The sequence below is a fragment of the Mobula hypostoma genome, chromosome 14, assembly GCF_963921235.1.
Source record: "Mobula hypostoma chromosome 14, sMobHyp1.1, whole genome shotgun sequence".
In the NCBI taxonomy this organism is placed as follows: domain Eukaryota; kingdom Metazoa; phylum Chordata; class Chondrichthyes; order Myliobatiformes; family Myliobatidae; genus Mobula; species Mobula hypostoma.
The window spans coordinates 57,317,136-57,343,207 of NC_086110.1; the positions used below are offsets into that span (position 1 = coordinate 57,317,136).

Here is a 26,072-nt window from a genome sequence, read left to right on the forward strand (position 1 = left end):
AAAGCCCAGCAGCGTCTCTGCTTTCTGCGAAGGCTGAGAAAAGTCCATCTTCCATCCCCCATCATTACCACATTCTACAGAGGTTGTATTGAGAGCATCCTGAGCAGCTGCATCACTGCCTGGTTCAGAAATTGTACCACCTTGGATCACAAGACCCTGCAGCGGATAGTGAGGTCAGCTGAGAAGGTCATCGAGGTCTCTCTTCCCACCATTACAGACACTTACACCACACGCTGCATCCGCAAAGCAAACAGCATTATGAAGGACCCCACGCACCCCTCATACAAACTCTTCTCCCTCCTGCCATCTGGAAAAAGGCACCGAAGCATTTGGGCTCTCATGACCAGACTATGTAACAGTTTCTTCCCCCAAGCCATCAGACTCCTCAATACCCAGAGCCTGGCTTGACACCGACATACTATACACTCTACTGTGCCTACTGTCTTGTTTATTATTTATTATTATTTATTGTAGTGCCTGCACAGTTTTGTGCAATTTATGCAGTCCTGGGTAGGTCTGTAGTCTAGTGCAGATTTTGTGTTTTTTCTTACGTAGTTCAGTGTAGTTTTTGTATTGTTTCATGTAGCACCATGGTCCTGGAAAACATCTCATTTTTTCTATGTTGTGGACCAGCAGTTATGGTTGAAATGACAATAAGAAGTGACTTGACTATTACAGAGAGAGAAAACTACAAAAAAAAATCCCTTGGTGGTTGTCCCTTGGCAAATGTCCTATCCTCCAGCTGTGTACGTACATCTATTGATGCTTCTGGACACATCTTCAGTGATGTTCCTGGAATCATCGGGTGTTTCGGGTCTTTCAACATCATACAACCTCCTCCAGGTGACCCAGCCGGGGCTGATCAGACCCCAGCTTATGTCCAGATGGCTGCTACTTATGACTCCATGGCTCCCCTCCTTTGAGCCACAGCCATCTTGAGGCCCTCTCTGCCGCATCGGTGGTACTGCTGATGGCTCTCCTCTTCCTCTCTCCCTCGATGCCCAAAATGCTGAAGGCCCTAACTAAAGAATGAGAGAAATAAGCATAGAAGGAGAAAGAAATATTCAACTGGTCAGCTAATATCTGTGGAGTGAGAAAGAGAGCTTACTTTTCAGGTGGATGTGCTTTGAACAAAGCCAAGCTGCAGAATTCCCTTTGGAATCCCCCTCCACTTCTTAAGCTTTCTTTCTTCCTTCAGAATGTTTATTAAAATATGCTTCATTGATGAACTTCTGGATAACTGTCTGAGCTTGGTGTATATTTTTATTTATAAATATTTCTTTGAAGCTTCTTGGTATGTATTGCAACATGAAAGGCACTTAAAAATGGAAATTATTATTTTTTGCTTAAGCTATTGTAACTCTCAGTTCAGCTAGTGGCTTAATCTAGGGGAAGACAGCCCCTGACCCAGCCAAATTTAAGAAATCTCGTTTTGGTGGATGCTGCGCGATGTGTCTCCTGTTACCAGTCAGTACCATGAAATAACAAACAGTACAGAGTATGTGATTAAACGATTGAGCATTATAGTTCTTAATTTGACTATATGGTTAGTAAAGAAACAAAAAAAAGGTTTCATTCTCATGAAACAGTCTAATGCGCAAACGTTGGAGCTCACTGATAAGGCCGTTCGTCCGTCATCGACGTCCTCCCATCGTCGCTGACCTTCGGACCCTCTCTCCAAGTTCACTCCATCTGGCAGTCTACCAACTATCTCCATTCGCTTCTTCTCTCCTCATCTCTCCCTGGCAAAAAAATTGCAAAATCCCTCTCCCAGACACATGAGAAAGAACAACATCTGCTCATTGGCTAACATGCCCCGTTATCTCTAGTCATAACCCAAACATTGCTGCTACAGAGAACCCATTACCTTAGCAGTGGAACATTATAGAGAGGCCATTACATCAGCAGTGAAACCTTACAGTGTGTTACAGTATGCTAACTGTATTTGTTTAACCTCCTAGTAGGAATGTAGTAAGGTTAAGGCATAAATTTCCTTTAGGGTATCTTATGTTGGAACCTTGTTGGTATATTGAGTAAACTGAACAAGTTCTGAATGGAATTCCTCAAATTTGATCAATGTTACATAATGGATTAAGGGACATGAGTATTAACTAGCATTCATTCTTTCCCTTTTTCATTATCACTTCTATCAAGCCCTAGATAAAAATTGCTAAATTTGACTTTCACAGCTATATAGAAATGCTATGCCTTATATTTCATCTGGGTAGCTTCCCACCTGATGGCATGAATATTGATTTCTCCTTCCAGTAAAAAAATCCCTCCCCATCCCCTCTTCTTCTATTCCCCACTCTGGCCCCTTACCTCTTCTCACCTGCATGTCACCTCCTCCTTCTCTTTCCCTATGGTCCACTATCCTCTCTTATCAGCTTCCTTCCTCTCCAGCCCTTCACTTTTTCTATATCCACTTGGCTTCACCTATCATCTTCTAGCTATCCTCCTTCCCCCTCCCCATCTTTTCATTCTGTTGTTGTCCTCCTTCCTTTCCAGTCCTGAAGAAGGGTCTCAGCCTGAAACATCGACTGTTCCTTCATTTCAATAGATGCTGCCCGACCTGCTGTGTTCCTTCAGCATTTTGTGAGTGCTGCTTTGGATTTCCTGCACCTGCAGAATTTCTTGTGTTTAGAAATGCTGCAGTTTTCTTTCTCTTGGCGCTGGCACACCTAACAGAATAAGTCCAGCAGACCAGGGACAAACTGAAGTACTTTAGGTATGTTATCAGGGTTTTGGGTTATTGCACCAATTAAATAGTTGAGAAACTTTGTTTTGCTGTATAAGTGGACACAATCAATTCTGGCCTGTAGGTGCCTTCTCCAATCTATTGTATCGATAGACTACATGATTGGAAGTAACTGAGCAGGACACAGGATACTGAGTATGTTAGACTCCAGAGCATAAAAATAAACTTTTGGAAGAACTCATTGAGACAGATCTGTGAAGGGAAATAGACAGTTGACTTTTTTTAACTGAGACCCTTCCCCTGGACTGAAAAAAAAACAGAGGGGAGATAGCCAGTATAAAGAGGGAAGGGGGAGATGGGGGGGGGGGGGCGGTGGCAAGAGATGGCAAGTAACAGGTGATGATTTTATATCTCTTTTTAAAATATTCATTCATGGGAAGTGTGGGTAACAGGCTGGTTCAGTGTTAGCTGCCCATCTCTATCTCTACTCTGCCCAAGGTATTGCAGAGAGCTATGAAAGCAGCCATTTCCACCAGGAAAATCAGTCTCCTCTCTATTGATGCCATCAACCTTTCCCACTGCCTCCAGACCCCTCACAACCTAGTGATCCTCTGTTTTCCTCCTTCCATCAGGCAGAAGATACAAAACCTTGAAAACATGTATCATCAGGATCATGGACAATGTCTATACCACTGATAAAGTCTCTTGAACAGACCTCTTTTTTGATATAAGATGAACTCTCATTCCCTCAATCCACCTCAACATGGCCCTCAGGTCGACAGACACTGAGGAGACCAGCGACTCCCAGGTTGAAAGTCTGTATAGACAGGAATCACAAGAGTCAGTGACCCCCCCACCACCCAGGCCTCCAGGATCAATATCTGTGTGAGTTTGAAAGTCAAGGTTCAAAGCACTCCAGAGTTGATCGCCAGCAATTCTGGAGGTCAGGTCGGTTGAGGTCCAAATTTTTAACCTGTGATCTGCGGGTCCTGGGGTTGATACCCACAGCTCAGCAAAGTCGGAGGGCGAAGTCAAACGTCAAAGTCCAGAGCTCTGTGCGCCCAGAGTAGAAAGGTCGAAGACTGAAGTTGGTGAGTCTAGAGGTAGAGGACCGAATGTTAACTCTGCAAATCCAGCCCAGGGATTAGAGATTTAAGACCTGATATCTGTGAATCTGAGAGTCCAGGTCCAAGGACTGGAAACCTGGAGAGGATCTGTCTGGGGGCTGGAGGCCTGTGTGTGTGTGTGAAGCAGCAAGTGTGTGCGAGGATGGGAAACGTGCTTGTTTTTCTCTCGTCTTGTTTTGTTCTTTTAGTGTTTTTGTTACCTGTGTTTTTCTGCTGAACATTATGGTAAGTATGTTAAGTAGTAACCAGAATGTGTGAGGACATTTGTGGGCTGCACCCAGCATATCCTCGTTTACACAAGCTATAAATTTCACCGTATGTTTTAATGTACATATGTTAAAGAAATAAAGTGCTCTGCAAAATTCTGAGACACATATATACATATAGCTAGGGTGCCCAAGGCTATTGCACAATACTGTACTAATTTTATGTATTGCACTGTACTGCTGTCACACACAAAACAAAAACAAGTTTCATGACATATGCGAGTGACCATAAACCTGATTCTGATATTGGTCTCTATTGTGGACTGAAAGTGGAAAGGGGGCAGGGAGATGGCAATCACAGTTGCAAAAAGGGGAAGCACCATAGAGACATTTTGTGATGATCAATAACCAAATGCTTGGCATCAAGTGACCTTGTCTGGTGTGCCTGTCACTTCTTCTCTGCCACCCGTCCCACACCCCTCCCTTGGCACTCCACCCTCACCATCCTCTGTCCCTGTCAGACTTACAAACTCACTCTCCGCTCCAAGTTAGCACGTACAGTACTGTGCAAAAGCCTTTGACACCCGAGCTATGTATATGTGCTAAGACATTTGCACATTACTGTATGAGTAATTCTGATTCTGCATCTTATTTGTCTAGCAACACTGCACTTTCTTTGTAAGTGTAATGTAACTGTAACAATTCTGTTGTGGCTCTATCCTTTGTACTACCTTGGTGTACACATGTTAAGAATGATCTCTTTGTTTGGCTTGCAAGTCAAAACTTTTCCCCCTGTCTCAGTACTTGTGACAATAATAAACCAATTACAAATTACTTGCCAGGCCATTCCAGACATCATTAAAAAAATCAACCGCATATAGATGGGGAAAGAACATTCGGTTTTCTCCTCTGAAGGATGTGTGCGTAAGAGATGGCACAAGAGGTTCCTCTGGTTTAAGGTCTCCACTGCTGAGACGAGGTCCTGGAGCAGCCTCCTCCACGTCAGTGTAGCCTGATGCAGATTGGGGGACCACTTCATCGAGCGCCGTGAAAGGTGATATTTCCTGGAAGCCACCCATTTCAGCTGGGCCCCCCAGTCCCATTCCGACATGTCGTTCCATGCCCTCCTCTACTGCCACCACGAGGCCACTCTCAGGTTGGAGGAGCAACACCTCATATTTCTTCAGAGGAGACTCCAACCTGACAGGATGAACATCAATTTCTCTAATGTTCAATAATTTCTCCACACTCCACACCTCCCCTTTTTTCCACTCCATATTCTGGTTCTCATCTCCCATCATCTCCCTCTGATAAGCCTCCTCCTTCCCTTTCATCCATGGTCCACTGTCAACTCCAATTAGATTCCTTTTTTGGCAGCCCTTTCTCTCTTCCACCAATCACCACCCTGCTTCTTACTTCAACCCCCACCCCCACCTACCCACCTTTAACCATCACCTGGAATCACCTTTCACCCATTGCTTGTACCCGTTCTCCTCACTCCACCTTCTTATGTAGGCTTCTGTGCCCTTACTTTCCCCTCCTAACAAAGAGCTTCAGCACAAAACGTTGATCATTTATTCGACTCCATAGATGGTGCCTGACTTGCTGAGTTTCTCCAGCACTTTGTATGTGCTGCTCAAGATTTCCAGTATCTGCAGAATCTCTTCTGTTTATAATACTAATTTTGGTATCATAAACATAAGCGATTCCTTAATGTTTCCTTAAGGGTGTCATAGCCAGGGTGGGAGGGGGATAAGCTCACACAGGTTACTGGCATGTTAAAACCAGTCGGTTCAGGCAGATGGGGCTCATCAGCCATGGTTGGCAGCTCATCTAGGAGAAGGAAATCTCTGAACTCTAGCCTCCGCTGCCTTGCGGCTATACCTTATTCATGGTAAATGAAATAAAATCTGGAACCGGAGTCCCTAAAGCAGTCTTTTGTTGAATTCAAAGCTGACTGGGGACTCCTGTGATGCTGCAGGTGCCAAACTGTATCGGCCTCTGCCATTCCTTTGTATTCATCAGCTGTGAAGAGAAGTTGAGCTTGCTACATGGGCAAAGGCTTGCTCTCCATCTCAAACTGCCCTGGCTTTTCGACTGCCTTGCGTATCACATATCCAGCTAGGACGATCGACCCCGAACAATGGAGGATCTCATTTGTTTATATGTTCAATTTATATAAATTTAAATCTTCCTGCTGAAGCAGAAGGATTGAACTCTTGTCACTAAACATTGATGGAGGCCTCCAGGTCACTGGTCCAACAACAGAATGGCTGTGTTGCTGGTACCTTTTGATGGAAATTCAAAACCAGGATGAGAATTTTAAATTGCAGTCCCTGTGGACCTGGGAAATGATGAGATCCAACAAGCACATAGATGATATGAAGTAGAACCATGTGTGAGACAAGACATCATAATGCTGGATAAGTTCAGGTTTATGAACAGTGGGAGACTGGAGGTGAGCCAGAATTATTTCAAAATAGAGGAATTCCCCACATTTGGAGAATCATTTGGAAAAAGGTCTAAATGTATGACAATACAGGCAGGGGAATACCTGCTGTTACAGTTACATTAAAAAGACATTTAGTTAGGAACTTGGATAGGAACAATTTCAGAGGATGCAGACCAAACGTGAGCAACTTGTTTTTTCGTGGATGAGTTGGGCTGAAAGACCTGTATAACTGTATGACTCTATGAATCTACTTTAAAGCTTCCTATTACCGCTATAGCTAGAACATGGGGCTGCACGCTAGCAGAGAAGTTAACAAAATGCTATTACAGACCCTGTGACCATGGTTCAATTCCTGCTGCTGCCTGTAGAGAGTTAGTATATTCTCCTCATGACAGTGTCGGTTCCCTCCAGGTGCTCTGGCTTCCCCTCACACTCTAAAGACGTACGCATTTATTGGTTACCTGGTCACATGGGTGTGGTTGGGCGGCATGGGTTGGTTGGGCCGGAAAAGCCTGTTTCTGCACTGTATCCTAAATAAAAGGAAAAGATAGCTAAGTATTTCTTCCGGTTCAATATCCCCTACTCTCAAACTCATCACTGCAATTGAAAAAGGGAAAAAAGGGCAAATGAAGAATAAATACTCAGTAAAATTTCCTGTCTGACTGACTTGGGCCATCTGAATCAATCTAGAAGATTACTAGGACTAAATGTTCCCTGTAAGGACACTAATCTGCACGTTACAGCATCCACACCTGTTCAGTTCCATCTAGAAGACACAGAATGAGTTGAATCTCACCAAAATGTTCCAGAAGCTCATAACGTACAAAAAATAAAATTTCATTTTCCTGTCTATTCTGGCTTTTACATAGATGAGACCCATGCTTCAGTGCCTTCGTGATCTGTTCAACTAATATAATTCATGAATAGATGCAAAATCCAGCTCCTTAACTATTTTGTAGATAATATCTGGTCATCCCGATGTAATGCCCTGACTTTTACTGCTATGCTGTAGGTATTTCTTTTTAGCAGTTCTGTTAGAACAGTCTGTGCTGCATTCAGCATGTTTGGATTTGAGCTAAAAATAAAGGGTTGTGATGTTTATGCTTAGAAATGTAGTGTCATTCAGTCAGTATAGTAGAATTAGGAGAAGGTTCAAGAAACTGCAGGGTGGAGAGGTTTTTTGTGACGGATACTGGTGAGGGTTGAAGTCTTTTTGGCAGGAGCACAGAGAAGGCAGGAGGGAAGATAGATGAGGATGTTGTCCCTGTTGCACAAGGTGATTTGTGAAGATGAATGGCTTCAAGGAGGAAGGATCAATAATCCTGGGGGGGTGGGGTGGGAGAGCCCATTTTTTTTTTAGATGAATTTCAAGCAATATTCAGAAGGTAGTGTGTGTTTTCATGCCAACTGTGGGTCCAGCGCATCAGTTAAAGACAACCTCAAGGTGAGCTCCAACTTGTGTGCATGTTTGGACTGGGTTAACTGTAATGGGTCCTTTCTATATTTTTAACTTTTTCTTTTCCTACAAACTGTTCAATAAAGCAGAAATTTGTAAATATACTTTTTTTATAATTGTATGCAGTGTATGATCTATTATTTCTTGCTGACAGGTGGGCAGCATTTACAGAGTATTTGCTTATTTTGGGGTGTGGGTGGTCAAAACATCCCGACCTGTTGGGACCCGAGACATAGCGACCCTAGACATAAGGAATTTGAGAAAGGTGGTTTTCTCGACGCTGAGTCCTTTGACTTGTTAGCGAGGGGTTAAAAACAAGCTATGTTTCTGGAGATGCCCTGTAAAAAGGGGTTTCACCTAAATCTGACGCCAGAGAGTAGTGGTGGATAACTGTTTGTCAGATTGGAGGATGGTGTGTAGTGGTGTGCCTCAAGGATCTGTACTGGGTCCAATGTTGTTTGTAATATATATTAATGATCTAGATGATGGAGTGGTAAATTGGATTAGTAAGTATGCATATGATACTAAGATAGGTGGTGTTGTAGATGATGAGGTAGGTTTTCAAATCTTGCAGAGAGATTTAGGACAGTTAGAAGAATGGACTGAAAGATGGCAGATGGAGTTTAATGCTGAAAAATGTGAGGTGCTACGTTTTGGTAGAACTAATCAAAATAGGGCATACATGGTAAATGATAGGGCATTAAAGAATGCTTTAGAACAGAGGGATCTAGGAATAATGGTGCATAGTTCCCTGAAGGTGGAATCTCATGTGGATAGGGTGGTGAAGAAAGCTTTTGGTTTGCTGGCCTTTATTAATCAGAGCATTGAGTATAGGAGTTGGGATGTAATGTTGAAATTGTATAAGGCATTGGTAAGGCCAAATCTGGAGTATTGTGTACAGTTCTGGTCACCAAATTATAGGAAGGATGTCAATAAAATTGAGAGAGTACAGAGGAGGTTTACTAAAATGTTGCCTGGGTTTCATCTCCTAAGTTACAGAGAAAGGTTGAACAAGTTAGCTCCTTATTCTTTGGAGCATAGAAGGTTGAGAGGAGACTTGATAGAGGTGTTTAAAATTATGAGGGGGATTGATAGAGTTGACGTGGCTAGACTTTTTCCATTGAGAGTGAGGAAGATTCAAACAAGAGGGCATGGGTTGAGAATTAGAGTACAAAAGTTTAGGGGTAACATGAAGGGGAACGTCTTTACTCAGAGAGTGGTAGCTGTGTGGAATGAGCTTCCAGCAGAAATGGTTGAGGCAGGTTCTATGTTGTCATTTAAAGTTAAATTGGATAGATATATAGACAGGAAAGGAATGGAGGGTTATGGGCTGAGTGCAGGTCAGTGGGAATAGGATAGGGTAAGAGTTAGGCACGGACTAGAAAGGCTGAGATGGCCTGTTTCCGTGCTGTAATTGTTATATGGTTATATGTGTGGTTGTTGTATTTGAGAGGTGTATGGACTTGGAGCTTATCAAGTCATGATGTGATCTGCTCAGTGATTATTCTGATGTTTGCTGAATCTTTTTATTATTATAGCCTATTTGCTAGCTTTTATCTTGGGTAAAATTTTGGAGTGGGAATTATGATAATCATGTCAGGGAAAACCACTGTATAATTTCCATTGTCTGGCACCCATTTGAGACAGGGCTTTACACAGGGTTTAGTAGCTAGTGTAGTACAAGCAACTCCCACCCAGCATCCAAGGGAGTTCATGTTTATGCCATCTCTGCATTGGATAATACGTTTGTAAGTCTTCCACAGCATAACTACATTCCAAGGATCCTCTGTGAATAACACCCCCTTTGTAGACCCACCCTCTCCTTCTCCTGTGAGAAGCTCGTCCTGATCTACATAGTCCTGGTCAATTTTCCCAAGAATTGAACAATACCAAGAGGAAAGTTTTGTGGGTTATCCATGTCCAGATGCACTAGGAAAGGTATCTATATTCCAGCAGAGCTGAAACCTTTGAAAATAAGGCTACAATAAAATCCCCCTTCTCTCACTCATTATGTCATTGTACACCAGTCATTGAAAGTGGGCATGCAGGTACAGCAGGCGGTGAAAAAGGCGAATGGTATGCTGGCATTCATAGCAAGAGGATTTGAGTACAGGAGCAGGGAGGTTCTACTGCAGTTGTACAAGGCCTTGGTGAGACCACACCTAGAGTATTGTATGCAGTTTTGGTCCCCTAATCTGAGGAAAGACATTCTTGCCACAGAGGGAGTACAAAGAAGGTTCACCAGATTGATTCCTGGGATGGCAGGACTTTCATATGATAAAAGACTGGATCGACTAGGCTTATACTCTCTGGCATTTAGAAGATTGGGGGAGGATCTTATTGAAACGTATAAAATTCTAAAGGGATTGGACAGGCTAGATGTAGGAAGATTGTTCCTGATGTTGGGGAAGTCCAGAATGAGGGGTCACAGTTTGAGGATAAAGGGGAAGCCTTTTAGAACTGAGATGAAGAAAAACTTCTTCACACAGAGAGTGGTGAATCTGTGGAATTCTCTGCCACAGGAAACAGTTGAGGCTAGTTCATTGGCTATATTTAAGAGGGAGTTAGATATGGCCCTTGTGGCTAAAGGGATCAGGGGCTATGGAGAGAAGGCAGGTACAGGGTTCTGAGTTGGATGATCAGCCACGATCATACTGAATGGCGGTGCAGGCTCGAAGGGCCGAATGGCCTACTCCTGCACCTATTTTCTATGTTTCTATGTTTCTATCCCTCATTCTCATCTTTTCTCATTGAGAATCAAATGACATCTTCCTGTATAAAACTACTGAAATGGAAAGGCATCCCAAGACATGTAGAAATACAACGATAGATGGAAGGGATAATCCTAGCGTGTATGTAGATTGTTGATTCCTTGGAGTGGCTCCCATTGGTGGTCCTTCACACCAAATGATATGTGATCAGTTATGGGATGTTAAGAGGTGACAGAGGCTAGGCTATGGATCACCAATCTAATAAACAGTGGCATTGAAAGAGTTCTGCAGAAATTGTTGGGCACAATTTCAAATGTACTTCACTGGCTGTAAAACACATTGGCATGTCCTGATTAATGGCATGTTATTGATAGTAAAAATTCAATGCCACAAAGCACTGTCACTCTGAGCATTAAATCCCCCTAGAGTCCTGACCCACCTTACCCCACATGGTTATCATTCCTCTGATCCATTTTGTCTCCATCCTTTCAAACCGTGAAGCCCTCTATATCTGTCTCCGATCTTCACTCTTTGCATTTACCTGATTACACCCTGATGAAGGCCAGATCGAGCCACTAACTACCAGTCTGTCCTTTCCACCCACTCTCCACCATCGTTCTCTATCCACCCACCCCAGCATCTACCCAGATGGAAATACAACCATCCAGTTATTCTGTGCCTTAGGATCTAATGAAACAATGGTCAGACAGCATGCTAATAATGGAACATCAGATTTTCTTGGCCTATGTGGTGTAATTAAATCACTCACTGGGGTATTTCAGAATGCAGAGGGTAGTTAAAAGCCCTCTGCATTCTGAAATGTGGATTGAGATATAAGCCAGAATTAATAAGGGCAGTGAATTTTCTTCTGAGAAGAACATCTTTGCATTTTCACAAAGATCCACAAGATGCACGATCATCACTCCCCATCACGCTGTAGACTAGACCAGCTCTTTAAGCCAAAAATTCAGGTCAGTATTCAAGTCATGGCTGAACTTACCACTTTGCATTATTAGTACAAACTAATAGATATGTCTAGTAAATTTAAAACTTGCTACAGCTTCTGACTATTTGTAGTGCCAGACACAAGGACAAATTGCAGCAGATGCTAAAACTCCAAAATATATTAAAAAAACAAGAAGCATTGAAAAATGCTCAACAGGTCAGAAAGCATCACCTAAGTAACGAAACAACATACATCAAAGTTGCTGGTGGACGCAGCAGGCCAAGCAGCATCTATAGGAAGAGGCGCAGTCGACGTTTCAGGCCGAGACCCTTCGTCAAACGTCGACTGCGCCTCTTCCTATAGGTGCTGCTTGGCCTGCTGCGTTCACCAGCAACTTTGATGTATGTTGCTTGAATTTCCAGCGTCTGCAGAATTCCTGTTGTTTGCACCTAAGTAACGAGTGGTTCTGCAGAGAATTGCTGGTCTACTGCAGTGTTTTCTGGGCACTGGAACATAATGGAGGCCAGGCATGCTCTCACTCCATCCTACCGATTACAAGTGAGTCCAGGGACATTCTGTTGAAGTCTGAGCAGAGATGCTGATATACTTGATATCAACTTCATTAGCACTTTAGGCACAGTCCCTTTCATTTGATTGGGAACTAGATGCGCTATGTGTATGACTGTATAATCTGTGTTTTGCACCTTGTCCGCAGAGGATCACTGTTTCATTTAGCTGTATACATGTATATGGTTGAATGACAATTCAACTTGAACTTGAACTCTGAAATTCATCATAAAAGTACATGTCATTTTGCTCTATTTTTAATTAATATCAATATATTAATTAATGTTACTTAAATGAATTTATATTTATTTTAAAAATATTAATAACTATGAAGACATACGCTCAATGTTTTAGGAACAGCCTCTTCTCCTCCACCCTCAGTGCCTGAGGAAGACGGTTGGCTTTACTGTTGAAACGTTACAATCTGTATCTAAAAGTATGCGTCAGTTAAGGCCAAAGGTTAGTATGGATAGATCTGATAACCAGTCACAAAGCTTCCATAGTCAGTTAACTTCTAGATACCAAATAGAAGTGGGCAATTGCTTGCATATTTCTGCTTTTAATGGTTTGCGGGTAATTTCTTTCTCATAGCATCAGTTGGGCTAATAGTGCCAATCATTGTTACAACAGTTCTAGGGGATTATAGTGATAGTGCAACTAAATTTGTATGGAATACAGGGTGTAATATGCTTTTCTGAGCCTGATTGTCTGCCTTCCAAAAAAGAATGTTCATCTACCTCTCACAGGCTTAAATATTGTTCCAAGCAGATGTATTTACAGAACAATAGCTCGATGATAGATGAACATTAAATTCCTGTCCTGTTTTGCAGCAAGTTCCCAGAGAAGGCTTTCTGAGAGTTTTTAAACAGGTTTTTATCTTCCCAAAACATCAATGCTTTAAGCTGGTAATAATTTATCAAGTAAAAATTCTTTGAATGAAACAGCCAACCAAATTGGCCTCTAGTGAATCTCTTCTGTTCTTAATTTTGTTACATTGTGAGTGTAAGTGTGTTTAGAATGTTAAGTAGGTGTAGATAAGGCAAGACTGCCCTCTTTTATTCTGCCTGATAGCACTTGTGTCAATGCAGTTCCTTACTCTGGCCATATCCAGTAACAGGACTGTATTCACAAAAGGATCAACTTTATTCAACTTTATTCTTAATACATATATTAGCAGTTTGCTGTGGTGTGTTGGCATAACACGCAACAAAAAGAACAACAACTACTAATTATAAAGAATAAAGAAATGTATAAAAGTAAAGTTTGAAGTTGAAGCACAGGCATGGAATAAGATGTGCATAAATACATGAATACCAGCATGTGTTTACAATTTAATTAGTGTTATAAAAAGTGGATTAAAAGTGATTTTTCAGTGCAGTGCAGTGACTGAAGAAATAGTAGAGGGGTTGGGGATGGGGGAAATGTCATCAACTGCAGAAAATATCTGGATCACTCACATTAGCCTTAGGTTTTAAGTAGTCTTGCATTGAACATAAAGGACTGAGAATCACATTGTGTTTTTTATACATATTGCAATATTTACTTATTCCTAGTGTGACTTCAGTGAAAACCCTAACCCTATTAGCCAAACAATACATAAATGGCATTCCCCTGACAGCAAGTGGACATAACTTTTGCACCCCCTTATCTCGTTGATCTTAGGTCATGATCTAAGAATTTGAGTAATAGAGCGGGAATGTTGGATTACTGAGGTGTTAGATTTTCAACACAATATGAAAAATGAGTAAGTTCTAAAATAGATTGCCAGTTTGCCATCCCTGTTTAATGGCTTTGGATAATTGTAATTCTATCTTTTAGATAGTTATAAAATAACTCAAGGCATTATGTTCAGAAGAACATGGAGTTCTCCCAAGGTCCTGACCAATACTTTTCATTCAAACAACAGCACCAAAATTAAATTTGACTCTCATTCACCCTTCTGTGTTTATGGGACTTCTCTGTGTGCAAATTATCTCCCCTGTTTTCTAAAAGAATATTGATCAAATTTCTACTGTAATCTATTGTGTTTGAAGCACTTTGGGATATTCTGATAAGATGCTATTGAAAAGCAAGTTTAACTGTAACAGTGTGCTTTTCCAATTCTCTGCCATTCAGTCTGTATAAATTAAAATGCCAATTTAGTGCAGTGTGTTTCCTGAACAAATATTCCACCATGGAGCCAAAAGCAGCATTTATCTATAGAGAATACAAAACTCCTGTTCACATCAACTTAACTGGTTTTCGAATGCTATGCAACAGCAAAACTCTGAGGCCCAGGCTGTTCTCTCAGCTGGCCACATTATTTCAGAGATGATTGGATGAATTATCCCCGTTGTTCTGTTGAATAACTACCCTTCAATCAGTGTTAAGACAATTTAAATGCTTGCTATTCGAAGATAGAACATAGACGAGCACAGTACAGGTCACTTGGACCATGATGTCCTACATCATGACAAATCTAACCCTTCCCTCCTACATAGCACATAATCCTCAATTTTTCTTTCATTCATGTGACTATCTAAGAGTCTTTTAAAGGCCTCTAATCCTCTAATGCATCAGCCTCTACCACCTCCTCTGGCAGTACATTTCAGGTACTTGTCACTCTCTGTATAAAGAAACTAACTCTGGCATCTTCCCAAAACTTTCCTCCACTCACCTTAAAAGGATGTCCTCTGGTTTTAGCCATTGCCACCCCGGAGAAAAATGGTGCTGACTACTTACTCTATCTATGCTTCTTATACATATCTATCAAGTCACCTCCCATTCTTCTTCACTCCAAAGGGAACAGGTCATTATACCTACACTTCTAATGTGTTTCAATATTTGTAAGAAATTTTATGACTATCTTATTTCCAAATGAAATTTATAAATGATTTAATGAGAGTCAAAGCATGCTAACATTTAGGCGTGGCATTGCTTTGTCAGGGCATTCTGCGCAATAATCACCTTAGCATAACTGATATCTTTTTAACATCAGCTGTGTTTTTTATGACACCGTATATGTGCACTATACGTCCAGCAAGGCAGAAGTTAATTGCAGCTCTTATGTATGACTTTGAATTTCATTGTACTGAGAGAAATACACTGTGCAGGGGCGGGAAATGAAGTATCAATTACTGTGACCTCAGTACCTTGCATAAATCATCTTTCACCCTCTGGCTTCAATGCTCAGGATAATGGAAACTGCATCAGTGCATCCAGAGCGTTTAATAGCTCTGGGCCAGTACTTGCTGGAGTTCAGAAGAATAAGGGCGAATTTCGTTGAAGCCTTTTGAATATAGAATGGCCCAGATACAGTGGACATGGAGAGGATGATTCCTAAGGTGGGGGAGTCTAAGACTAGAGGACTACAATCTCAGAATAGAGGGTCGTCCATTTATAACAGAGATAAGGAGGAATTTCTTTAGCCTATTGTTGGTGAATCTGTGGAATTCATTTGCAGAGATGGCTGTGCAGGCCAAGTTATTGGATATATTCAAAGTGGAGGTAGATAGTTTCTTAATTAGTAAAGGCTTCAAAAGTTAAAGGGAGAAGATAGAAGAATTGGGTTGAGAAGGATAATAAATCAGCCTTGATAGAATGGCAGAGCAGACTCGATGGTCTGAATGGCCTAATTCTACTTCTATGTCTGGTGTTCTTATGGTCTTATGGACCTTTTTCTCCTTATTACATTCTCATACAAATTCATTCTGAGCTGCATTCTGGAATACTGCTCATCACCAAGCCCAATCTCACAGTCATGTAGGGCACCCATGGTGGTCAATTGGACCAATCATCCGGAGGTGTACAGACATACAGAACATAGTGTATTCCTTCCCTCACTACGCCATGACTGCCAGAAAGACAGCTCTTAATGTGCTGACTCACTTAGCAGGAATGGTGTTGCCCTATAATCTCTGTGTACCTTACCCACCGGGAACTATGCAACCTCCATTCTAGCTCACAATACAACACTACTGCGTTACTTTTCAGATAGGGTTAGCCAAACCAGAGCAATTTTGTGCTCATATCTGGATGCCTCGGCATAGATTAGAAAATTTATCTCCCCATATTTTAGTAGGATTTTTGTCTCTGGAGCACTATGCTCTTCAAATGTTATATGTGCCTAAACAACATTAATATTACTGGCATCTGTCGTGAAATTTGTTGTATTTTCGGTAGCAGTACTATGCAATACATACATGCATAATAATAGAAAAGATGTGAAATATAGTAAGTATATAAGTATATTAGTCATATTAAATAGGTAGTGCACAAAATAGAAAAAATGGTAGAGAGTTAGTGTTTATGGGCTCAATGTCCATTCAGAAAAGTGATGGCAGAGGGGAAGAAGGTGTTCCTGAATCATTGAGTCTGTGCCTTCTAGCTTCTGTACCTTTACACTCCTTCCTGATGGTAGCAATGAGAACAACGCATGACCTGGGTGATGGGGGTCCTTAATGATGAATATCACCTTTTTGAGGCTTAGGGTCTGTCAAAGCTCCCCTGTAGTGAGATTTCCAATCTCACTTGACTGAAAGCTGATGCATTTTTATTTAATTACAGCATTTTTTTCTGAAACCATGCTACTTAATGGGCCAATACACAAACTGCACTGGCCTCACTGAGATCTCTGACCTCTTACAATCTCTAGCACATCTCACAGTTTAATTACTTCTATGCCATTAATGATTATTTCTAACCCTTAAGGAAAGAAGACCATCAATTTTTCCTTCATCCACAAGAGCAATCAGTGTGTGTTTGGATATTTGCACGCATTTCTTTAAAGTGAAATAGTTTGGATACCATGTCCATGTGCTTACTGAGATTTACCAGGCAACTTGCATTCAGGAGCATCCAGCTCTGGAACTGAAGAATTTCCATGGTCTGCATTTACAAAGGATATGGTCCTTGCAAGTACTGTTCTTCACTTGTCAGTGCAAGTCCCTATGAATCTCTGGAAGCTCTACTCTACCCTTTTCTTATCATTACAACATGAATTTGTTTATTGGTAATATTCCCTTACTGATGAGTGCTACTTACACTGGTTCCCAGTCTTTAAGAGCTGACAGAAGTCATCTACTGTGCCAAATGCAATAAATTAAAAGAAACAGCTTCATATCAAAAAGAAATGCAATTTTCAAAATGTTTCAGCAAGGCATTACACAACAAAATGTGTCAATACCGTTCTTTCTGTGACTTTCACACACTGCAGTAAGGTGGAATACAGTGCTGTCTTACTGCCAAAAAATGGTGTGTTGCAATGTGTATCTCATCTGTTGGCATGTTCATTTTTCCCACAACCGATATGAGATTCTCCACTTCATTCTGTTCTTTTAAAGTCATAGATATCATGAACATCAAATTCAGACACAAGACCAGTCTGTCCATGCCAACCATCAAGTACACATTTCTGGGAGCTTGATAGAACATGCCAATATTTTCTGTTTTTCTTTCATATTTCCAACATGTGTAGTATCTTTTTGTAGTATATTGCTTCTGCAATTTGCCCTTGCTATTCTGCCAGTGGTATTATCGCATGTAAGACCAAAAGCTGGATATCCTGATGTCATGAATTGTGGAGGTCATTCTTGTACTGTAGTAATACAAGACAATTGTGTAATATTTCTGGATAAATAAATGGGGGCAGCATCTACCGACAGCTAGTTACTAACTTCTCCAGTGTATTCAATGTTATCTTGAATTCCTTCCAGTAGCCACTGGGTGTAATGTCTGGAAGGAATTCTTTGTGGCAAGGAGCAGCATAGTAAGAGGCCCTATTATGCAATAACATCACATTGGGGTAATGAAGGATGAGGGAAAGAAAGGCCAAATTAAGAACTGGCCACGAAGTGAAGAAAATTTATGACAATTGTCTGAACTACATTCAGTCAGACTGCCTGAGAGTCTATGAAGTACATACTTTCTTTCTAAAGCACTCACTGACGTGAGGAAGCAATTAATACATTTTTATAAATTCCATAAAGGTTAAGAAAAGATAAAACAGGCTTTAACATTTTTAAACCTAAATATTGCCAAACATTTTAAGCCCTTATAAATATTTTGAGGGTAATTCTAAATTAAATATCCATTAAAGAATTTGAGTATTTTGTTACAAAAGACTTAAAAATGTTTACATTATACAATACGAAGAACTTTACATTATACAATATGAAGAAGTTACATTTAAAAAAATGCCTGTGGTATTTGCAAGAATACTCTTCTTCAAATCAAGATGATGAACTTGCTGCAATTGATTATATTAAAATTACAATATCTTAACTCCGGTTTGGTGGTTACTAATTCACAGTTTAAAAGTAGCACATATGGATGTCTGAAGATATGGCAAGTTTTGGCTCCAGCTGACCTGCATTACATTAGGTTTAGTGTGGGAGCCCTAGAAATAAAGGGAAATGCCATAAGTGCCAAAAATGTATTAGTATTCCATTTAACTATTGAAATCTATGAAAGGAATAACAGGCAGATAAATTTGTTTATATTTAGTAAACATGGGAAAGACATCAAAACTATCCCATAAGCAATTACTGTTGCACAATTCCCATCACCACCTTCAATCCTGTACTTTTACAATTCCCTCCCAACAAATATTTAAAAAATTTGGTCTCACTGTTTGCTAGAAAACTCAGAAAAGCAACAACTTCTGCAATGGCATGTTTGAAAAATTGTATGTGTTTATTATTGAACTGAATTTTTGCAATAATTCCATTCAAAGTGTTTATTGAAGTGCATTAGTTTCATGTGGTCCACATCTCTATAATCCTACACAGATGGGACATTTTATTGACTGCACAGAACAGGAGAGTATAGTGCGGCAAAATGAAATGGATCTTTGTGGCAAACTAGGGTGTCTCTAATGTTACTGTGGAAATAACAGCTGGAGTGAAAAGAATTACAAGTGTCAATTCTTCAGCTTGTGGGCTGAAAATGGCACAAAAAGAGTTCAAAATTTCACCATCAATTAATGCTGATTCACTTTACCTACCTTCTACTGCATATGTTACTCCAGAATTAAGTAAATCATTACCTCTGAAATATTGTTTTCTATGCATTGAATCTTAGCTGTGATTTTTGTCAGGATAATAGAAGCCAGAAATTTTTTGAAGTTAATCCTCAAAGTAACAACATGCATTTCAAATTCTAACAGCTTCCTTATCTAAAACTAAAGTTCAGAAATTCGAAATCTTGAATTGGAATAATAAATTCAATTGGAAAATTAACATTGCATTCTCATTCATTTTTGCTCTATTAACCATTGCAGTCACTGGTCTTAATGGGAAATGTTAACAGGCCACATTCTGCTCTTCAAAGCAAATAGAAAATCTACCCTCTAACTCAGCTCCACCCTTGTCCTGACCCCCAATTCAATCTCCTGGGGGTTAGCATTATTTGGTATTCCATTAGGGTTCTTACCATGGGGCAAGGGCTTCCCAGGATCTGCCTTCATATGTACTCCAATAGGACCAGAGGACACAGCCTCAGAATAGAGGAGCGTCCTTTTGGAATGGAGATGAGGAGGAATTTCATTAGCCAGAGAGAAATGAATCTATGGAATTCATTGCCACAGGTGGCTGTGGAGGTCAAGTCTTTACATATATTTAAGGCAGTGGTTGATAGATTCTTGATTAGTCAGGGCTTGAAGGGATATGAAGAGAAGGAAGGAGATCAGGGCTGAGAGGAAAAATGGATCAACCTTGATGAAATGTTGGAGCAGACTCAATGGGCCAAATGGCCTAGTCTGCTCCTATATCTTATGGTCCTATGGCCTTATGAGATCTAACAACTTACTTAAGAGTTAACAACAGACATCCTAGAGAGTGAACAACAATTATTACAACCATTCCACAGGATACACAGTAGGAATGTGGTCATAATGCCAGGATACTTACTCAAGGACTTGTATACAGTGATGTGCAGTGACAATCAGTAGATGAAAACTGTGAGGTCCAGGTAAAAACAGAGAGGCAACAATGCATCTTACCTCCAAGTTCTGTCTCACTTTCCTCTAATCTGAATCAGGTTTATTATCATCAACATGCGACGTGAAATTTGTTAACTTAGCAGCAGCAGTTCAATGCAATACATAATCTAGCAGAGAAAAAAAATATAAAATAAATAGTAATAATAAATAAACAAGTAAATATATTGAACAGATTTTTTAAAAAATGTGCAAAAACAGAAATACTATATATTTTAAAAAAAGTGAGGTAGTTTCCAAAGATTCAATGTCCATTTAGGAATCGGATGGCGGAGGGGAAGAAGCTGTTCCTGAATCGCTGAGTGGAATCCACCCGATTCCAGGCAGAGATGCATCTCTGACAAAGATCACTTGTGAAATTGCTTCCTGACTAGGCTTCTGTGAATGCAGAAATTATCATTGATGTCTTGTTAATATACTTGAACAGGAAGGAGAGAGAGAATCTTCATGGTCTTTCACATTCAGAATAACCTGCCCAGTGGGAAAATCAGCTAATAAATCATCTCTATCTAAACCTGCTGTAATTAATCAACAGTAGGTTTATAAAATTATTTGGATTTTGCTTAGAATATTGCATTTAAAGCCCTTGGCCGCCCAGACGGCAGAAAAACAGCATTCTAATGAGTGCCTATGGCTCTTGGTTGACCGAATAAATACTCTGCTTTCCGATACACAGCCACTTAAATCTGTGGGTATTGGCCTTGCTTTATTGGAGTCACTTTAGTGGAAAATAGAAGATGGTTTTAAAACATACCTATCTATCACCACAGATCTGGTAAAACTGAGAGCAAGCATTTGATGGCGAATGGAAAGGGGCTGTGATTTCCAGAAGATTAGCATAGCCGCTGAAACTCCCTGCTGAACGTCTTTGTGAAAATGAGCAAAGATTTCATGTCAAAACTCATAGTTACATTTTTCTCCTTTAATATTTAGAAACAATTTGAGGAAGTGAATGTGCCAGATGGACTCCCCTCATTCCCCAGTCTTTCTGTCAGCATTAATAAGCATTGCATAGGTGCATATTTAACACCATCGAAGGTGCTCTGCTGGGACTTCACCCAGCATTGTGACCCACATTACAGCCTTCGGCATGTAACTTTTCCAGCAGTACTGTAGTAAACCTCTACACATGTATATTTCCAGTTTTGCTTCACCCTATGTAAAGTTGCTTGACTAAAGTGGAAGTCTAGACAGTTGCAAGGACATCAGTGGTCTAACCCTGACACTGATTGAAGTGCACCACATATAGTGCACACACCAGTCCTCAAAGAGAGATCAAAAGTGGAAAGGGTGAGAAATTACAAGTTCTTGAGTGTCAATATCTCTGAGGATCTATCCTGAACCCAACATATTGATGCATCTACAAAGACAGTGGCTATATTTCACTATGAGTTTGAGAAGATTTGGTATGTCTCCAAAGAAATTCACAAGTATCTACAGATGTACTGTGGCGAACGTTCTGACTGGCTGCATCACTGTCTGGTATGCGGGGAGTGGACTACTGTACAGGATTGAAATAAGCTGCAGAGAGTTGTGAACAGCATTCAGCTCTATTGTGGTCACTAGCCTCTGTAGTATCCAGGACATCAGCAAGGAGAAAAGCCTCAAAAAGGCGGCATCCATCGTTATCAACCCCCATCACCCAGGTCATGCCTTGTTCACATTGCTGCCATCAGGAAGGAGTTACGGAAGCCTAAAGGCAAACACTCAGCAATTCAGACAGCTTCTTCCTCTCTGCCATCTGATTTCTGAATAGACATTGAGCCCATGAACACTACCTCACTACTTTTTAATTTTTATTTTCACACTATTTATTTAATTTAACTGTTTAGTATATAAATATTATTTACTGTAATTCACATTTTTAAATTATTGTGCATTGAGTTGTACTGCTGCCGCGAAGACAACAAATTTCATGGCATATGCTGGTGATATTAAACCAGATTCTGATATAACGAGGAATCTTGAATTGTAGCATTCTATATTTTCACAATCCTCTAACAAGTACTTTAGTTCATTGTTAGCACCCAGTATCATTGGTGACATTCAGTTTCCGGATAAATGTACTTTATTACCATTCACTTTCATGATAAGGGTGTTTCCAGCAAGGAAAGAAGGAATTTCTCACATTCCTTCTTCTTCCTAAACATTGTGGACGTGGTGGGAAGGTGACTCCTTCACTAGGGAGCTTTGGGCTAATGATTGAGTATTGATGAAGGAATGGGTATCAAGACGGTGTAAGACTTCTTGGGAAAATCGATAATATCAATGTTGCCAAGCAACTATTGTGTTTCTAGACGTGTTAATGCAATCTACAGTAATTTTTCTGGATCCCAGAAGAAAAAAAATTGTCCTTTCTGAAAGTGATCTTGTTATGCAACAACTTTATGTCATTTTCCATTAAATGTGTAGCTTAAACTAAACAAGAGGTAGTTTTTTTTATATATATAATAAACTATACCCAGAATGCTGGCTGGAGGTAGAAGAGAGAGAATTAACATTTGCACCTATTGTTCAAACAATACATTTACACTGTAAAAACCTCATAAACACACATTAAGAAAGTTGTATAGGAGCCTTGTTAACTATCTCACTGAACAACTGAACGTGCCTTTTGTAAATTTTCTCTTACCCTGTGATGGTTAGGTTAGTCATTTATTTCAATGCTCCGTAAAAATAAAATTTGGCCTGAATTTGAAATGAAAGTGTAGAACTCTTTGATGTTGGCAGTAGAATGAATTTAAATGTTAAATACCATGTGGTGGGATTTAATGGGCCTTACCTAGTCACGTAAATTAAACTCTAGGTGGTCCAAAAGACTGAGAAAAAAAATGAATCATGAATAGCAATAATGGAAATATCAATGTTCTCCTTTGCCCCAGTTACATCAAGAAACAGTCCTTTTAAAATACAGTCTAATAGGTAGAAGAAACATACACTCAGTAACCACTTTATTAGGTACCTTCTGCACCTAATAAAGTGACCACCGATCTTCTGCTGCTGTAACCCTTCCATCTCAAGGTTTGACATGTTGTTCATTCAGAGATGCTCTTCTACACACCGCAGAGTTACTGTTGCTTTTCTGTCAGCCTGAAAAAGTCCGGCCATTCTCCTCTGACCTTTCTCATTAACAAGGCATTTCTGCCCACAGATCTGCCGCACACTGGATGTTTTTATTTGCTTTTTGCACCATTCTCTGTAAACTCTAGACTGTTGCGCCTGAAATCCAAGGAGATCAGCAGTTTCTGAGAAACTTAAACCACCAACAATCATTCCATGGTCAAAGTCACTTAGGTCCCACTTTTTCCTCATTCTGCGTTTGGTCTGAACAACAACTGAACCTCTTGACTACTTGTGCATGCTTTTCTGCATTGAGTTGTTGCCACATGATTGGCTGCTTAGATAATTGTGTTAATGAGCAGGTGTAGAGGTGTACCTAATAAAGTGGCCACTGACTGTATATCATCCCAAGCTTAGATGGTGACAATCAGTTCAACGCCTTTTCAAATCCAAAATTGACTTTAATCCAATAGAAAATGCTTCTGCAGGAGATCATCTGTCCTGCTAGAGAGTTAAGCAAATTTGCAAGTGAGCCCGAAGGCACTTAAACTGTCATGGGTGTTTTCTACATTTTGACCTTGATGACTGCAATCTTGCAAATTCTACTGCTTTTCCAACTGAGAATAATTTCCAGGCACTTACCAGAGCATGGTGGGCTTTTTGACTCCTCACTTCTGCTGATAGATTTTTTGTTTTATGTCAAAACAACCTGTCAAGTTAAATATTGCCAGAGTCAGTGACAGAAAGCATGAGGCAACTGAAGTGGTGCAAGATAAAAAAGAAGGCATGACAAACACTCAGAAACAATGGTTATTTTCCGCAGTTTGTTTCAGGAATCCTGTCGGTGCTGGCTCCAGGTTCTTTCTGGGAGTGTGGTCTTGCTTAATTTGGCACAATTGTGGAACAGATGGTAATTCACAGCAACACTGCCAATTAGTTATTGTGAAACATGCAAACTGTGACCCAATTTTTGAAAATACTCAGATTTTGAACCGAATCATAGAGTCATAGAGCACTGCAGCACAGAAGCAGCCCTTCAGACCATCTAGTTCATGATGAACTATGATTGAATACCTGCAGAGACCTCACTGATTGAATATGCTTTGAAATAAAGCTGGATCATTTCATTTCGATCTGCAACAAGTTATGAGCAATATCTACTACTCCATATTGTTCTAATGATTATATAAGAAAACACTATTTAAAGTGTATTTTCATTTTCAGTTATGTTGTGTCCGTGCACAACTACATTAAATTAAATCACGCTTGCAGGAGATGGCTTTAACTGGTGTATTCACATTGCAATGAGAGAGAGAGAGCGAGAGAATAATGTGCATGCACAGACAACAGATCAATACATAGTGCTGGGGAGGTGTCACTGCTCTTAAAAAAATAGATTGATATGTATCAAGTTACACTATTCTTTATAGATAATTTTAATCACTGTAATAGCCTGATGCAAGATGGCACTCAATCTATGAGTTTTTAAAAAAACAGTTTTTAATCAAGTTAAATACATTTTAATATTTTAAAATATGTTTTAAACACACATTGTTTACCTTAATAGATTGACAGCTTATTCAGGTACACCAAGATCTTCTGAATTTATTTTCTTTTCTATGTGCTGAAGCACCAAGTGATCATGGCAGAATGATATGTAATAGAATGAATTATAGACATACAAGTTTGGGTACCTTTTAAGCACTTGATGTCCAGCATTGTTTCATGGAGAATTTTCATAGTTTAATTAAAGAAGAGTGTGGGAGAGCATTCTTAGGCCTCATTTAATTAAAACCTGATACATGTATTTTCAAGCATTCTGCCGACTTTTAATTCCTCCTCCGTTATCAAATCCCTGAGACCAGTCACAAAAAGATTTAGCATTTTGTGGTCTGTAGTCTGACATTAGTCTGATGTGCTCAAGTGTCCCCCAGGGCAAGAGATTTTGGTAAGTTTACTGCACTTACCTATAAGTCCTTTCATTTTGTTATGTCATTCAGGCTACTCAAGACAATATTTACAACAGTTTAGAAAGGACACATTGGAAGCCGTGAGGTCCTGGAGGCTCTTATCAAGATGGGTAGGGAAAGGATGTTTCCTCATGTGGGAGACGTAGGAGTCAGTGTTTACCCATTGAAGATAGTAATGAAGTGAATTTTGTGCTGTCCGTGAGGCACAAATCTTTGAAGCTCAGTTTTTCAAAGATTGGTGGAAGCAGACTCTTTGAAGACTACCAAATAAGTCGTAGATAGAACCATAGAACCATAGAAACTACAGCACAGAAACAGGCCTTTTGGCCCTTCTTGGCCGTGCCGAACCATTTTCAGCCTAGTTCCACTGACCTGCACACGGACCATATCCCTCCATACACCGCCCATCCATGTATCTGTCCAATTTATTCTTAAATGTTAAAAAAGAACCCACATTTACCACCTCGTCTGGCAGCTCATTCCATACTCCCACCACTCTCTGCGTGAAGAAGCCGCTCCTAATGTTCCCTTTAAACTTTTCCCCCCTCACCCTTAATCCATGTCCTCTGGTTTTTTTCTCCCCTTGCCTCAGTGGAAAAAGCCTGCTTGCATTCACTCTATATATACCCATCATAATCTTATATACCTCTACCAAATTTCCCCTCATTCTTCTACGCTCCAGGGAATAAAGTCCTAACCTATTCAACCTTTCTCTGTAACTCAGTTTCTCAAGTCCCAGCAACATCCTTGTAAACCTTCTCTGCACTCTTTCAAACTTATTAATATCCTTCCTGTAATTTGGTGACCAAAACTGAACACAATACTCCAGATTCGGCCTCACCAATGCCTTATACATCCTCATCATAACATTCCAGCTCTTATACTCAATACTTTGATTAATAAA

The 26,072-nt window shown here is 40.2% G+C and overlaps 1 long non-coding RNA gene across 1 annotated transcript in view; it reads right to left on the reverse strand.

Moving 5' to 3' along the window:
- The window catches only part of LOC134356532 (uncharacterized), a 46,434-nt gene extending 22,491 nt beyond the window's left edge, over window positions 1–23,943 (reverse strand). The window contains exons 1-2 of the long non-coding RNA XR_010020381.1: window positions 23,841–23,943; window positions 20,142–20,248 (exon numbers count right to left, since the gene is read on the reverse strand). This is a non-coding gene — a long non-coding RNA (uncharacterized LOC134356532). The remainder of the gene's footprint in view (window positions 1–20,141; window positions 20,249–23,840) is intronic.
- Between the last annotated feature and the right edge of the window lie 2,129 nt (window positions 23,944–26,072).